General features: G+C 36.2%; 1 protein-coding gene across 2 annotated transcripts in view; it reads right to left on the reverse strand.

Moving 5' to 3' along the window:
* Positions 1–280: 280 nt before the first annotated feature.
* The window catches only part of LOC140162147 (protein kinase C beta type-like), a 163424-nt gene continuing 149120 nt past the window's right edge, over positions 281–14584 (reverse strand). For both annotated transcript variants that reach the window (XM_072185421.1, XM_072185420.1), the window contains exon 6: positions 281–1152. The gene's annotated coding sequence lies outside the window, so the exon portion shown is untranslated. The remainder of the gene's footprint in view (positions 1153–14584) is intronic.

A 14584-nucleotide genomic window follows, 5' to 3' on the forward strand; every position in this document is an offset into this window, starting at 1 on the left:
ATACTCTAATAATCATACTCCACCATATACTTAAAATAAAATACATTTCGATGAAAAAAGTAATATACATTTATACAGGACATCGCATTAATGAAGATATTTAATATCATCTAGTAGTCAGGTAGAACTGGAATGACTTATAACCATTTTTTACTTTGAGATATTAACGTTGGTGTATAGATCAAAATATTTGATATCAGAAGGACATTTCTCGTATTCAGAATGCAATTTGGTGTATCTGATATGCTCTCAGACCCCAGAAATATACTGTGCAGTGGAAATTTGGGTGACCGACCCCTTAAATAAAATAAAATTAGTGCAATGTTCTGAAAGAAAAAAATAATACCAAACATGTTTATTGTTTTCTCTCTTTTTTACGTGGATGATTATAGAAATATAGGTAACCATGACAACATTAAAACAATCTTCTGTATAAAACCTATTGTGGACATATTTTTGCCATTTTACACATTTATCTTATTAAAGCTATTAACGAAGCAATGGCCTCATATAAAAACGATAAGGTATAGGGCTACATGTATACACAACATTTTATCAATATTTATAGGGCTGTTGACGAGTAGAATTTTTCACTCTCGGCAATCGCCAAATCTCAATATCCGAAATTGAGAAGTTGTCGACAAATCAAAATAAGTTCAGAGACCACAGTGTGCGATTTGTGCGTCATTTACTTACACCAAAATGTTATCATAATACACCACATACGCATCATCATAATATTGGAATTATAATGAATCAATGATCAATATCAAAGACCCTTGATAAAAAAGAGTGGATTCAAAATCTACCATTGTACACGCACAATGGTTGATTTTGTATCTACTCCTCCTGCATTTAGGGTCTGCAATATTGATCAATAATATTGATCGTGTATGGGCCGCATTTAGCTTTTAGTGATTAGTGTTTTATTTGTCGACAATTGTTCCATGCTTGTCGACAATCAGGAAAATTGCTTTGCCGACAACAGCCCTAAATATTCATCAAATTCAAAAGGTACTCATTCAACAATATCTATTAAACTTTCAAACTCTTTTTTTTCAAGGTTACATATGATCCATGAGGTGATCACGTCGAGGACCTGCCCCAAACAAGGCCATTCATGTCATACAAATTCACTCACTCTGGTACAACCTGTATTGTGAAAAAAAGAGCATCAACAGAAAAAATAAGTATTTGTAGTATATTAGAATGACAGTTCATTATGTGTTGGTAGTTGGTAGACAATGTACTAGTAATTTGCTATTTTATCCTATGATCTCAACAAAAAATTAAAGAGGAAGCCCCGCCAGAGCAGCGGCTGGAGCAGTTCTTCTGGGGTGAACCAAACATGCCTGGTTATCAACTTAATCAGTGACAAGGTTGTCTCTGAATTTGACAGGTGCTAATTGATGTTTTAATGTTATTGCATCAATTAGCACCTGTCAAATTCAGAGATAACCACGTCACTGATTAATTTGATAACTAGGCAGGTTTGGTTCACCCCAGAAGAACTGCTCCGGTGGCGCTCCCTCTTTAATACGTATCCTTGGGCGTACCTCACATTTTCGGTTACTGGTTGCCGCGGGGCGGCTTGCAACCCGGGTTATAAGGATCAGTGACATTTTGGACTTGGTTTTGTATCGGCTCCTGTCACGGTAGAGTGATTATTGGCTGACTTTAGTCCGTCAAGAAGGACTACGCAATTACAACAATAATTATTGTTATACCAATTGCGTGGTCCTTCTTGATGGACCAGTTGACTCTGTTGTGCAGATTTGACATTAAGTATGGAATATTTCTTCACCAAGGACCAAGACAAAGGGGTCTGTACTAAAACCATACCATTTATGTTTTTCTTTTAATAGTGAAAATTTGGCAAAATATCGATTTTCGCTAATTTGCCCCAAAGATCTTACCAAATATAAAAGTTCATAAACAAATAACATACATGGCTTGTACTAACCCATGTCATTTCTCATATAGTTGGTGTATGTCATGTTTACCTTTCAACAGGGGCTATAACCTGAAAAGGTCGCTATGTAATATGTGACCGTACAGCACGAATGAGCCGTAAATGTCCTAAATTGTATTCTGAGTTACAGTGTAAAACAGTGGCGTTCGGGGGATTCGGGGGAAAACCCGTTAAAAACGTCAAAATTTGCTCCTAATCAGACTCCATTCGGGGGAACTGAACAACCTGCCCCCCCCCCCCACTTTCAATGTGCTGTGCACGCCACTGGTGTAAAATGTGCATGAAGGTCGTGTTCATAGGTACCTCAAGTTGGCTCGACATGTATCTCCTTTTAAACCAATCAATAGTCCTATTGTTGAAGAGGATTATAAGCTTCTACCTTCGATGTCTTTAGAATTCTTAATAACTCTGGTCTTTGTTTGCTTTGGCTAAATCCTGTTCAAGTGGAGGGTTACAAAACATTGTATTTTGTCTAAATATGTATAACCAACAATTAACAATGAGAGGATATTCCTGAACCTCGTTGACTTGGGGATGATTTGAAATGATCGCCAATTATGACTGATATTTATTACAAGCAATGTGGAAAAAGAGACACATGTAGAAACGAAAAAAGCTACCATTTTGTTGAAGGAGCAAAGTTCAACAAACCATAATCCCGCTTCTGGATATCGTTTGAAGTAATATGATATACCATTTGATACCAAAATAAAATACATTTATCATGTTTATTCCGCCGTCGATAGAATATGTCAGCTGCCATACAAAGCCCAAGGCATGCTCATACCTTTGGGCGGCGCTCAATGGACAATATCCCTAACAGCTCCCCATTTCACCCCTGGGTAGAGAGAGGCAAGTGAGGTAAAGTGCCTTGCCCAAGTGCACAACACGATGGCACCGCCGGGGCTCGAACTCGCAACCCTCCGATTGCTCGGTAGAGCCCGTACCGCTGCGCCAACGTGCCCCCTCATCGTGTACGGTCACACATACTGCAGTTACTGTCCGTTTTCCTATACATAATACACAGTGCTCTTTCCCATTGACGCGTGACCTCTACAAATAGCCTACTAGGCCAATAGTATTAGCTCATATATCATAAAAAGGTTAACATTTCTCATAACAAGCTGATTTTTTCAGGATAGGTCCAGGAATATGTATAGAAACAAATTCCAAAAGTCCCCGAGAATCCCCCTTGTGCTTCCTTCAAAATCCAAGATAGCGTCCAAAATGGCCGCCATTTTCAGTTTTTTTATCTTAATTTTGCCCCCAGACATGTTACAATCACAAACAAAGCATCTAAATATATGTTTTGAGGTACAAGGAATGTTTTAAAAACATTTGCAAGAGGTTTCAACGATCCTAAGTAGCCAAAATCCAAGATGGCGTCCAAAATGGCCGCCATTTTCAGTTTTTATCATAACTTTGCACCCAGACATGTTAAAATCACAAACAAAGCATCTAAATATATATTTTGAGGTACAAGGAATGTTTTAAAAACATTTGCAAGAGGTTTCAATGATCCTAAGTAGCCAAATTCCAATATGGCGGCCAAAATGGATTTCAATACCTAGATATAAAGCCAAAATACAAGATGGCGTCCAAAATGACCGCCTAAGAAGTGTTTAAGATGTGTTAATAGGCATTGGAGAAAGTTCGAAACTCATGATTTGTAAGCAGACTTATAATGCACATCATCCAAATTCACTACCATTATTACCATCATTATTTTCCAATATTGATTCAGTGCTTTTACCATGTGTAAAATACAATAGCTACCATTATTTTCTATTTGCCTCCAAACTAGCTGAGCTCATGCCAAGATGACTTAAGCCTATGTTCACATCGGTATCCATGTGATGTAATGCAATCAAATGGTATACCTTAAACTTAATCAACTTGCACTGTGTCTTCTGCATTAATGTTCTGCAATGTTGGTTCGGTCTCCTCCTCATTGTCCCCAACTAGTACAGGTGCTGTATTGCTGCAAGACTGACCACAGCATTTGCTACACATCAATGTACAGAAGAGTCTCAAGTTTCTTGCAGCTGCATGTCCAGGGGTAGCGCTAAGTTGCTTTTTGGGGTCCCGGACCCACCAAAATAGAGTTGGGACCCCCTGTTGTTAAATTTTCTGTAAGTTGAGGGGTCCCTGCAGACCCCCAGTTTTTCAATTTAGCGCTATTGCAGACATACTATTTATGCTGCATTTGTGCAACTCGGGACTCGCTAAACTCTGCTCCGGACCCCCTACTTCTTAATTTTCTGCAAGTTCGGGGGTCCCTGCGGACACTAGAGTGTTTGGTTCTAGCGCTACCCCTGCATGTCATGTTGTTGCATCTTGTTTGCATCCACATGATACCATGTTGAGCAATGTGTCTGGTGCAATAGCGAGTTCTGTTTCTACTTGAACAAGAATTCCATCTTGTGATCTCCATCCCCAGTCAGTTGGACTTAGGTTGTTCCCCATCCATTCTTGAACCATGAGGAAAGTGCGGAATGAGTGCTGTTTTGCAGCAGCACAAGTTGGGGGTAAACTCGCGAGCTCAAATGAAGAGCTAAGGGAACTGCGACCAATTGCCCGTTTGTATACAGAGTGGCGGTATTCATTCAATGAACCATTGCTAACCCCATACATCTTCAGGATGAAGCTCTCCCCTGCTCTCTGTACCTCATCATGCATGCTGCTGGCATTTGTAAAGGTATCTAACAAGTCATATTCATGTTTCTTGTTCAGGGTTTGCGCTTTCCTTGACGATAAATGGCTGAGACTGTGTCACAGCCTGTAATAGCGTGAAGAGACATCAAAGCAGGTGAAAGCAGAATTGGGAAGCTGTGGGTGCAATACATCGGACAGGTGGCCCTTATTCGGCATTTCATTAGAGCTGAAAGAGAATTGGAAACTCCACCTCTACTGCATAATAGAGATGATGCCTCGCTTCTACGCTGCAGGGCATCTCCACTATGCCAAATCTGCAAGGTTGTATTTACAGCAGATGGAGTCTTTGGGGAAAAACATCCCCGCAGATGAGTACCAACTCATCACAGACAAGGGATATTTCACCATCCGACGTTTAGATTTTTTCTGGGGTGGAAACTTCTCTGACCAAACCGTTGAGCAGTTTTTGATGTGGACTTTGAAGACATCAGGGGGAATGACACATGGTCGCGGCATCACAGACAGTACATTAACCAAGTGAGTCCACACACTTTCTCGATGTGCCCCAGATTGTGATGCTTTAGAGCAGTTCGCGGGTGTTCATACGGGAACATAAGGGATCGTAAAGTTTTTGTTGGTTGGTTGAAGGCACATTCCCCCTTTGCTGGGTATGGACCGGATCGTCATGGTATCTGTGTCAACTGGGACTGTAGCAGATTCATCCGCTAACTGTGATAGAGCGGTGGAAGTTGGCACGAAGTCAGCAATAGAAATAACGGGTACGAAGTTTACAAACATTGCCTTACGCCGAAATGACAAGGTTACTATGATTGGAGCAAAGGACAAGATGGTGCGAGTTAGGGGACAACAAGTAGAAGTGAATCCGACTCTATTATTTAATAGAATCACATGTGTACTGAACAAAAGCTCTGAGATAGCGTCGTTCTTTACGTACGAACTAGGTCCTCAGCCACCTTCTCTCTTTGAAGAGTTCCCTGGGCCTTCTGTTGAAATCGTTCACTGAGCATTCCAAGCTGCCAGAGAATTGTCTCTTTGTAGTAGATGGTGGTTACCTACTTCGACATGCCATTTGGCCAAATCCCTCCACCTATGCAGGCATATGTCAGAATTACACATCACACATGCTAAAGCATTATGGAGCACACCCGATTGTTGTATTTGATGGATATGGCACTTTTCTCACGGTTCAAGAATGGATGGGGAACAACCTAAGTCCAACTGACTGGGGATGGAGATCACAAGATGGAATTCTTGTTCCAGTAGAAACAGAACTCGCTGTTGCACCAGACACATTGCTCAACATGATATCATGTGGATGCAAACAAGATGGCTGCAACAACATGACATGCAGCTGCAAGAAACTTGAGACTCTTCTGTACATTGATGTGCAGCAAATGCTGTGGTCAGTCTTGCAGCAACACAGCACCTGTACTAGTTGGGGACAATGAGGAGGAGACCGAACCAGCATTGAAGAACATTAATGCCGAAAACACAGTGCAAGTTGATCAAGTTTAAGGTGTACCATTTGATTGCATTACATCACGGGGATGCCGATGTGAACATAGGCTTAAGCCATCTTGGCATGAGCTCAGCTCTTTTGGAGGCAAATAGAAAATAATGGTAACTATTCATCCCACTGTTTTTCCGTGGTAACTATTGTATTGTATACACATGATAAAAGCACTGAATCAATATTGTAAAATAATGATGGTAATAATGGTAGTGAATTTGGATGATGTACATTATAAGTCTGCTTACAAATCATAAGTTTCGAACTTACCCCAATGCCTATTAACACATCTTAAACACATGTCTGGTTGAAAACTAATTTTACTTACTAAAAAGGCAGCCATTTTGTCCACCATATTGGAATTTGGCTACTTAGGATCATTGAAACCTCTTGCAAATGTTTTTAAAACATTCCTTGTACCTCAAAACATATATTTAGGTGCTTTGTTTGTGATTTTAACATGTCTTGGGGCAAAGTTATGATAAAAACTGAAAATGGCGGCCATTTTGGACGCCATCTTGGATTTTGGCTACTTAGGATTATTGAAACCTCTTGCAAATGTTTTTAAAACATTCCTTGTACCTCAACACATATATTTAGATGCTTTGTTTGTGATTTTAACATGTCTGGGAGCAAAGTTATGATAAAAACTGAAAATGGCGGCCATTTTGGACGCCATCTTGGATTTTGAAGGAAGCACAAGGGGGATTTTTGGGGACTTTTGGAATTTGATTCTACACATGTTCCTGGACCTATCCTGAAAAAATCAGCTTGTTATGAGAAATGTTAGGGTTATAGCTAATACTATTGGCCTATACGTTAAAAGAATGGGGATATGCCTAGTTAACGTCGCTGTGTGAAAAATAACCGGCCAATATTAAAAGTACTTATTGTAAATTGATAGAAAACTTAAATACGTCATACGAGGAGGCATCATTGGAAAACAGCCCTAATGTTGAAATTTTAAAGAATGAGTTAGATAATGCTAAACATGAACTTGAGGATATTCGTAGTAGAAAGATTAAAGGATGTTTTATTCGAACAAAGGTCCGATGGATAGAGGAGGAGAGAAACCCACCAAATATTTTCTTAATCTTGAAAAAGAAACTTTGTAAACAAACAAATGGTTAGAATTGTGAGAGGTAACAACACAGAAGCAACATCTCAAGATGAGATTGAGAAGGAGGTAGTATCTTTTTATGAAAATCTGTATAAAGAAAAAGGTGGAAATAATAATGTTAAAATTGATGATTATGCTTCCATAAACAAATTAACGCAAATGCAATCAAATACGTTAGAGGGTGAAATTACTCTTTCTGAGCTCACATATGCTTTGAAAAACATGAAAACAACAAGACACCCGGACCTGATGGTTTTACAGCGGAATTTTACAAATGCTTCTGGTTGGAAATATCTTGTTTTCTCCTCCGATCTTTAAATGAAGGTTTTAGAATTGGGTCTCTTACTCAAGTTCAAAAAAGGGGTCACGTTACTCTTCTGCCAAAAGGAGATAAACCCCGTCAGTTCTTAAAAAACTGGAGGCCTATTTCGCTTCTAAATGTTTCTTATAAATTGGCCTCTGCATGTATTGCAAACCGTATAAAATCGGTTTTGCCATATTTAATTTCAAAGATCAAACAGGTTTTGTCCCAAATAGATTCATTGGTGAAAGTATTCGCCTTATTTATGATTTGTTAAGTTACACAGAGGTAAATGAAATTCCGGGGATGCTTTTACTAATAGATTTTGAAAAAGCTTTTGACACGGTTTCGCATGATTTTATTCTTGAAACTTTAAGGGTATTTAATTTCGGATCAGACATTTGCAGATGGTTTATGGCTTTGTATAAGAACGCATCTTCTTCCGTAATCATAAATGGAAATATATCTAAACCGTTCCAAATTCAGCGCAGTTGTAGACAAGGCGATCCTCTGTCGCCATATATCTTCGTTTTATGTGCGGAGGTATTATCTACAATGATTAGACAAAATAAGGATATAACAGGAATTTGCATCAATGATATGAATTTTAAAATTGCACAGTATGCAGATGACACTACATTAATTCTTGATGGTACAGAAAAATCACTGGAAAGTGCCTTTAAAACATTGCAATCATTTTATGAGATGTCTGGTTTGAAAATTAATATTGATAAAACGGTTGCAGTATGGATTGGGTCTCAGAAATTCAGAAATACTATAATTAGTAAAAATTTAAAAATACAATGGAATTTCAATGGTAGCTTTGAGTTTCTAGGCATTTCTTTTAGTACAAACCTTGCTCAAATGGTAAATGATAATTATGATAAAGCACTTCATTTGATACGAAAACTGTTATCAAGTTGGAAAAAAAGAAATTTAACGGTGTTGGGACGGGTTGTAGTTGTGAAATCATTGGCTTTGCCAAAAATAAGTTATATTGCTCAAATGCTACCAAACCCAAGCAAGGAATTTATCAAAACGGTAAATGATGAGATATATAAATATATTTGGAACGGCAAGCCAGATCGAGTTAAAAGAACACAATTTGTGCAAAATTATGAGAATGGTGGAGTAAAGATGCCAAATGTAGAAATGCATATAAATGCTTTAAAGGTAAATTGATTCGGAGGGTTGCCTGTGGTGATCAAAAATGGGTTAAGCTATTTCGTCTTTGTTTTAATGTAATAAGTGATGATATTTGTTGCCTTGGTATGTATCGTTTTAATGACATGAAAAACATGATAGATAATAAGTTCTGGTATGATACTCTGTTTTCTTGGTCCTCACTTATAAACATTGTAAATAATAATAATCTGGATTTCAACCGTATTGCAAAACAATATTTGTGGTGGAACGATAAAATAAAGATTGGTGGTAAATCAGGTTGTTATGCCCATTGGAAAAAAAGAGGTGTGCTGTTTATAAATGATCTCTTAAATGCAAACGGATCCTTTTTGTCGATTGTCGAATTTACAAAACTTTATAAATTGAAGACCAATTTCTTAGAATACAATGGTATTATTAGGGCAATTCAGTCAAATTTTAATTACAATGGTACTATAGGCTCCAAACTAGCCTCCCTTTTCAGCCGTATAATATGGAACTACTTTTTAAGCAACGAAAAGGGTGCAAAATGTTCTATGATATTTCTATTGAATCAAAGATGAAGAATACAATGAGTAAGTCAAAGTGGCAAATGGAATTTGGAATGGAGAATGATGATTGGAAAAAATATGTACCTTAAATTTCAAATTTTCCACCGATATTAAACTGAGATGGTTTCAATACAGAATTAATCAGAGTATCATAGGCACAAATACATTGTTGTTAAAAATGAACATAAGTGATGATGACTTATGTACTTTTGTAAGATAAATCCAGAAACAATCAAGCATCTCTTTGTGGATTGCCCTTTTTCTAGAAATTTTTGGGAAGATCTCAAAGACTGGATAAAAGACAAGATCAGTATAGATCTAGCTATGACCCCTCAGTTAATTCTTTTTGGATCTAAATATGATTTAATTCTAACATTGATTTTGACTATTGCAAAATTACATTTGTATAGAGTAAAGATGACAGAGAAACGACCAAACTTAGATGTTTTAAAAAGGGAACTTAAATGTTATTATAATGTTTTGAAATACCAAGCAGTATGTAGCCTAAAGTTGCAAAAGTTTAATAATGAGTGGCAATCCTGGCAACTATTAATGTTATGATATAATTTTTCATTCCTGTGTATTTTTAATCCATAGTAAAGAAAGGAAAATATGCTCAACATGCTCAATGTGTGGTGGAGAGGGTCGGCGGGGTGGGTCGGGTGGAGCTCATTGTTGATTGTTTGTTTTCTACTCAATTTGAGTACAAAATAATCAGCAGTTAGTTCTATTCGCTCATTCTGTTGCTCTTTCCCTTATTTTTGTTGCTTGTTTTTTCAATCCTCTTATAACTCTCTTGAAATGACTATGTCACTAATATTAATAAATAAAATGCACGTTAATGTATTTAAGGTCACTGATTAAATGACAGTACTATGTATTAAGAAACTTTTAATAAAGACAGCTGTCTACAAAAAAAAAAAAAAAAAAAAATATTAAAAGTACTCTTCTAAAGTTCTAGAAAATATAGTTTTGTAACATGTCCTAAATTTGTAGCTAATTTAGATGTTTGGAAATATTCGTACTTTGGTGTTTTAGTTAATGTTATAGGTAATAGTACATTGCCTAGTTAACGTCGCTGTGTGAAAAATAACCGGCCAATATTAAAAGTACTCTTCTAAAATTCTAGACAATATAGTTTTGTAACATGTCCTAAATTTTTAGCTAATTTAGATGTTTGGAAATATTCGTACTTTGGTGTTTTAGGAATGATATGTAAACGACAGATAACACCAAAAAATATGAAGAAATTATTTCCAAACCGTGTTAAGTATGCAAACCACCATGTTTCTCATTTTCAAGAACGCTGGTTAACAATAAGCAGAGTTTTGTCTCATTTCGTAAACAAAAGCCCACACAGAATTGTTCTCTAGCGCTCGCTTTATAATCGTTCACCCAACTGAAACTATAATCCCAGCCATTGCTCCATTGTACGTGTAAAAGCAGAAACATATGATGTGTGTATTTAACCAGAGAAGATATGATTTAATCAGTTGAGCTGCTTTCAATGAATGTTATCTTGGTTTAATAGCTTTTAATGGGGTTTAAGTCCTGCAAAGGTCGAATTGAATTCTACTGTAGACATGACTGCATCATGATATGTATTCTTCTAGAATTCGTATCTTCTTGTAAGCCTCTATAGAGTATTGTTAAACTGGGTAATATAGTGTATAATATAGACGACGTTTAAAATCACCGAGTCATCGTAAATCATCCCTAAAGGCGTTCATATGGAAAGGTTTCTATAATTATAAAAACTCTCTCTTATAAACTTATAATATTCTCTTATAAACCATCATGCGCACAGTTTTCACCTCGATACACCTGAGCACACATTTTCCTCCAAGATCCTCCAAGCAGAATACAACAAGCAGTGAATGTCTCCACCACAGGCACTACACTACACGATTGAGTGCATAGCAATGTAAGAGCTGTGGAGCTTCTAACTGAAAAATGGGCCTCTTTGATTTTTTTTTTGTCGAAACCTCAAGTGTTCCCTTCATCCAATCAGAATTTTTTTTTTTATCAAACGAAAGCTAACACTTCCCCCTAACATGCCTAAGAACACCTTCAGTCACTAGGTCAACAGATAACGCAATTCAATGTTATAGCAAGGCGAATGTGGAAAATCTGTTGAAAATTACCTATCCAAGCACATTTTTGACCAAAATGTAGGTTTTAAAAGTCAAAACCTCAAGTGTTCCTTACAATATTATTCAAATTTTATGTCATTAAATGAAATAGCACACTTATATTGTCCATATACTAGTCACTAGAATGAGCAATGGCCAATTCTCTTTAAATTGCAAATCTTGTGCAAAAAGTTACTATTTTCGCCTGTTTTTTCATACGGTTATAATTCAATGAACTATGACTTTTAAAAAAGAGCGCTTACAAATTGATATGCAAGTATCTCTGCATTTTTCAATCTAAATGAAAATTATGGTGCTTTGTAAGAATAATAAAGATATTATACAAAACTTAAAGGATATAATGATGATTCGCTAAACTAGAAAATCGGAAAAAAAATCATCAAAAGTCAGATTTTTGTATTTTTGTCTTGTTTGCCCCCTTTCTATAAACTGTATATTTGTGTGCAAATTTACATGTATTTTAAAATCAATTTAGCCCAATAATTAAGAGCAATTCCATTCAATTCATGATAAACCCAGCAAACACAAAAACGTTTTAAAAACGTTTTAAATAAGTTATATTTTGGCTTTTAGTTTAGGTAAAGACGTTTTAATAACAGTAAAATGTCGGGTTATATAAAGGTCATGATAACGTTTTAAAACGTTTTGTATGAAAACACACTACAACAATATTTTTAAATGTTTTCAAAAAATGTTATTGTAAACTATTTTTGCAAACATTTTTGCCAAATATTGTGTCAATACTTAAATAACATTATGTTAAAATGTTTGAACCCAGCAAACACAGAAATGTTCTTAAAATGTTTTTTTCAAAACCTTTTAATAACATTTAAATGTCGGGTTATATAAAGGTCATGAAAACGTTTTTAAAACGTTATTGAAAATATTTTGGGCAAACATTTTTCGCAAAATATTTTTTAAACCCCAAAATAACATTATGTTTAGAATGTTTTGTATCAAGTTTTTAAGAATGTTTTTGGAATGTTATTAAAACGTTTTTCTACCCTTTATATAACCCGACATTTAAACGTTTTCTGTAAAACATTTTTGTTTGCTGAGCAGTAGATTATCAAAAAATGTTTTTAAGGTTATGAAAACGTTCTATACTCTTAATATACCCTTTATATAACCCGACATTTAAACGTTTTCTAACAACCTTTTATAACCTTTTGCGAATGATGTCGAAAACGTTTTGTGTTTGCTGGGAAGTAGCTTTAAAATCTCCTTGCTATATGTTAGGGGCTGTGCAATAATTATGAGCCCGGGGGAGAGTAAAATTTCCAAACGGAGCGCCCAAAATCGCCCCCCTATCGGCCCGCCAAATATCGCTTATCCCCCCTCTCGGCCTGCCAAAAAATCTTTGCCCCCTCCCTTCGCACATGCCAAATATTTGGGTCCCAATTTGCGAGCCTTAAAATGGTCTATATACGAGTGGGTATCCAAAAGTTTTTGACATCACACAGAAGTGAAAGTGCTATATACCGATGAAATTTTGTCAGTGTAATCACTGGTCCTTATGTACATTATGGTCCAAAAATGGTCTCATAAGTATGTTTACTTTCTTCACAGGTGGCGCTAGATAAGAAGTAGACGCATAACCTTTTCGTGATAAGATCCTCCACTTTCTTGAGTTTTTTCACTGTGGCCGCATCATCCGTAAGTGATGGACGTCCACTTCTTGGCTCATCTGTGAGGGACATGTGGCCAGTTTGGAAATTCCTTTTTCAAAAAGCAATAGTGCCATATGATGGGCAATCATCACCGTAGATTGCTTTAATTTCATCATAGATTTTCTGAGCATTGTAGGCGTAACCCTTCAAATGCAGGAACTTAATCATGATGCGTGCCTCAATTTTCACCATATTGCAGGTTATGCGCCTACTGCCCATCTAGTGCCCCATGTAAAGAAAGTAAACATACTTATGAGACCATTTTTGGACTATAATGTACATAAGGACCAGTGATTACACTGACAAAATTTCATCAATATAGCTCTTTTCCTTCTGGGTGATGTCAAAAACTTTTGGATATCCCCTCGTACATGTTGCGAGTAGTAAAATTTGCATATTTATTAAGCGTTTCCGTACTGTTTTGCTATAAGCCTTTTTAGAGCGTTTTAAGGCGCCCCATTAATGTGTACCAAAAATCACCCCCCCCCCCCTTTTTGGCTTGCCAAAAATTGCTATTTAAACAGTTTTGCATGAAAAGTGGTCCCTTTGTAAATTTTTCTTTTTACTTTAGAGCTTTGATATTTTTACTCAAAAGTGCACTTTTTTCGATTGGGTGTGCGTCGCACCACCCGCACATACTCCCATTTTTGTTTGGTAAATTTAATATGTATAATAATAATAATAATATTCAATGGGTTGTTTTCGTGTGATATAATTATTTAAGTATGGTTTAGTAGTATTAAAAGTTATGTTATTGAGTAATTTATTCGTATTTATACAGATAAATAATATAGAGCAATAATGCATGATACACGACGTTTCGCGTTCTCATTCTAAATGAAAATTATATAGTTATTTATACAACACTCTAGAGTCAATGTGTAATAAACATTATTTTGGTCTCATTATTTTGTCGAGACTGGTTCGAATTAGATGAGTTACATCATATTTCCATGCTTATATCATCACGCAACAAACATATTGAGCTAATCCATTTAAAGTCCACACTCCCTCTGCGGAATATTTTAGAAATATCTTTTATATGGGGAGTATGAATTTCACATGGAATTAGCACATTAACTAACTCTTTTTGTGAATCGCATAATCCCTCTGTGGAAGATTCAGGTTGAATCATTCTCAGAGGGTGTATAAAATTAAAACGGATCTGTCTAAATGTGTTCATTCTATTTGAAATCCATACTCCCCATGTGTGAGATATTTTCAACATCTCCCGGGGATGGATTATAAATGGAATATTGGAACAAGTATTTTAATACTGTAAACATAACTGTTAAAACAGTTATGTTATTCAGTCATTCATTATGTAGCTCGGGATGTTGAACAATAAATTTAAAACACGCAAAATATAAAGTCAATATTCCTATACAGGTTGTCCCAAAATTCATGGCGGAAGGACAATGTGTGTTTTTTATACATATCTCAAGCAAAAATGACATGCTCTTTATT

This window comes from Amphiura filiformis, chromosome 10 (genome assembly GCF_039555335.1).
Source record: "Amphiura filiformis chromosome 10, Afil_fr2py, whole genome shotgun sequence".
Classification (NCBI taxonomy): Eukaryota; Metazoa; Echinodermata; class Ophiuroidea; order Amphilepidida; family Amphiuridae; genus Amphiura; species Amphiura filiformis.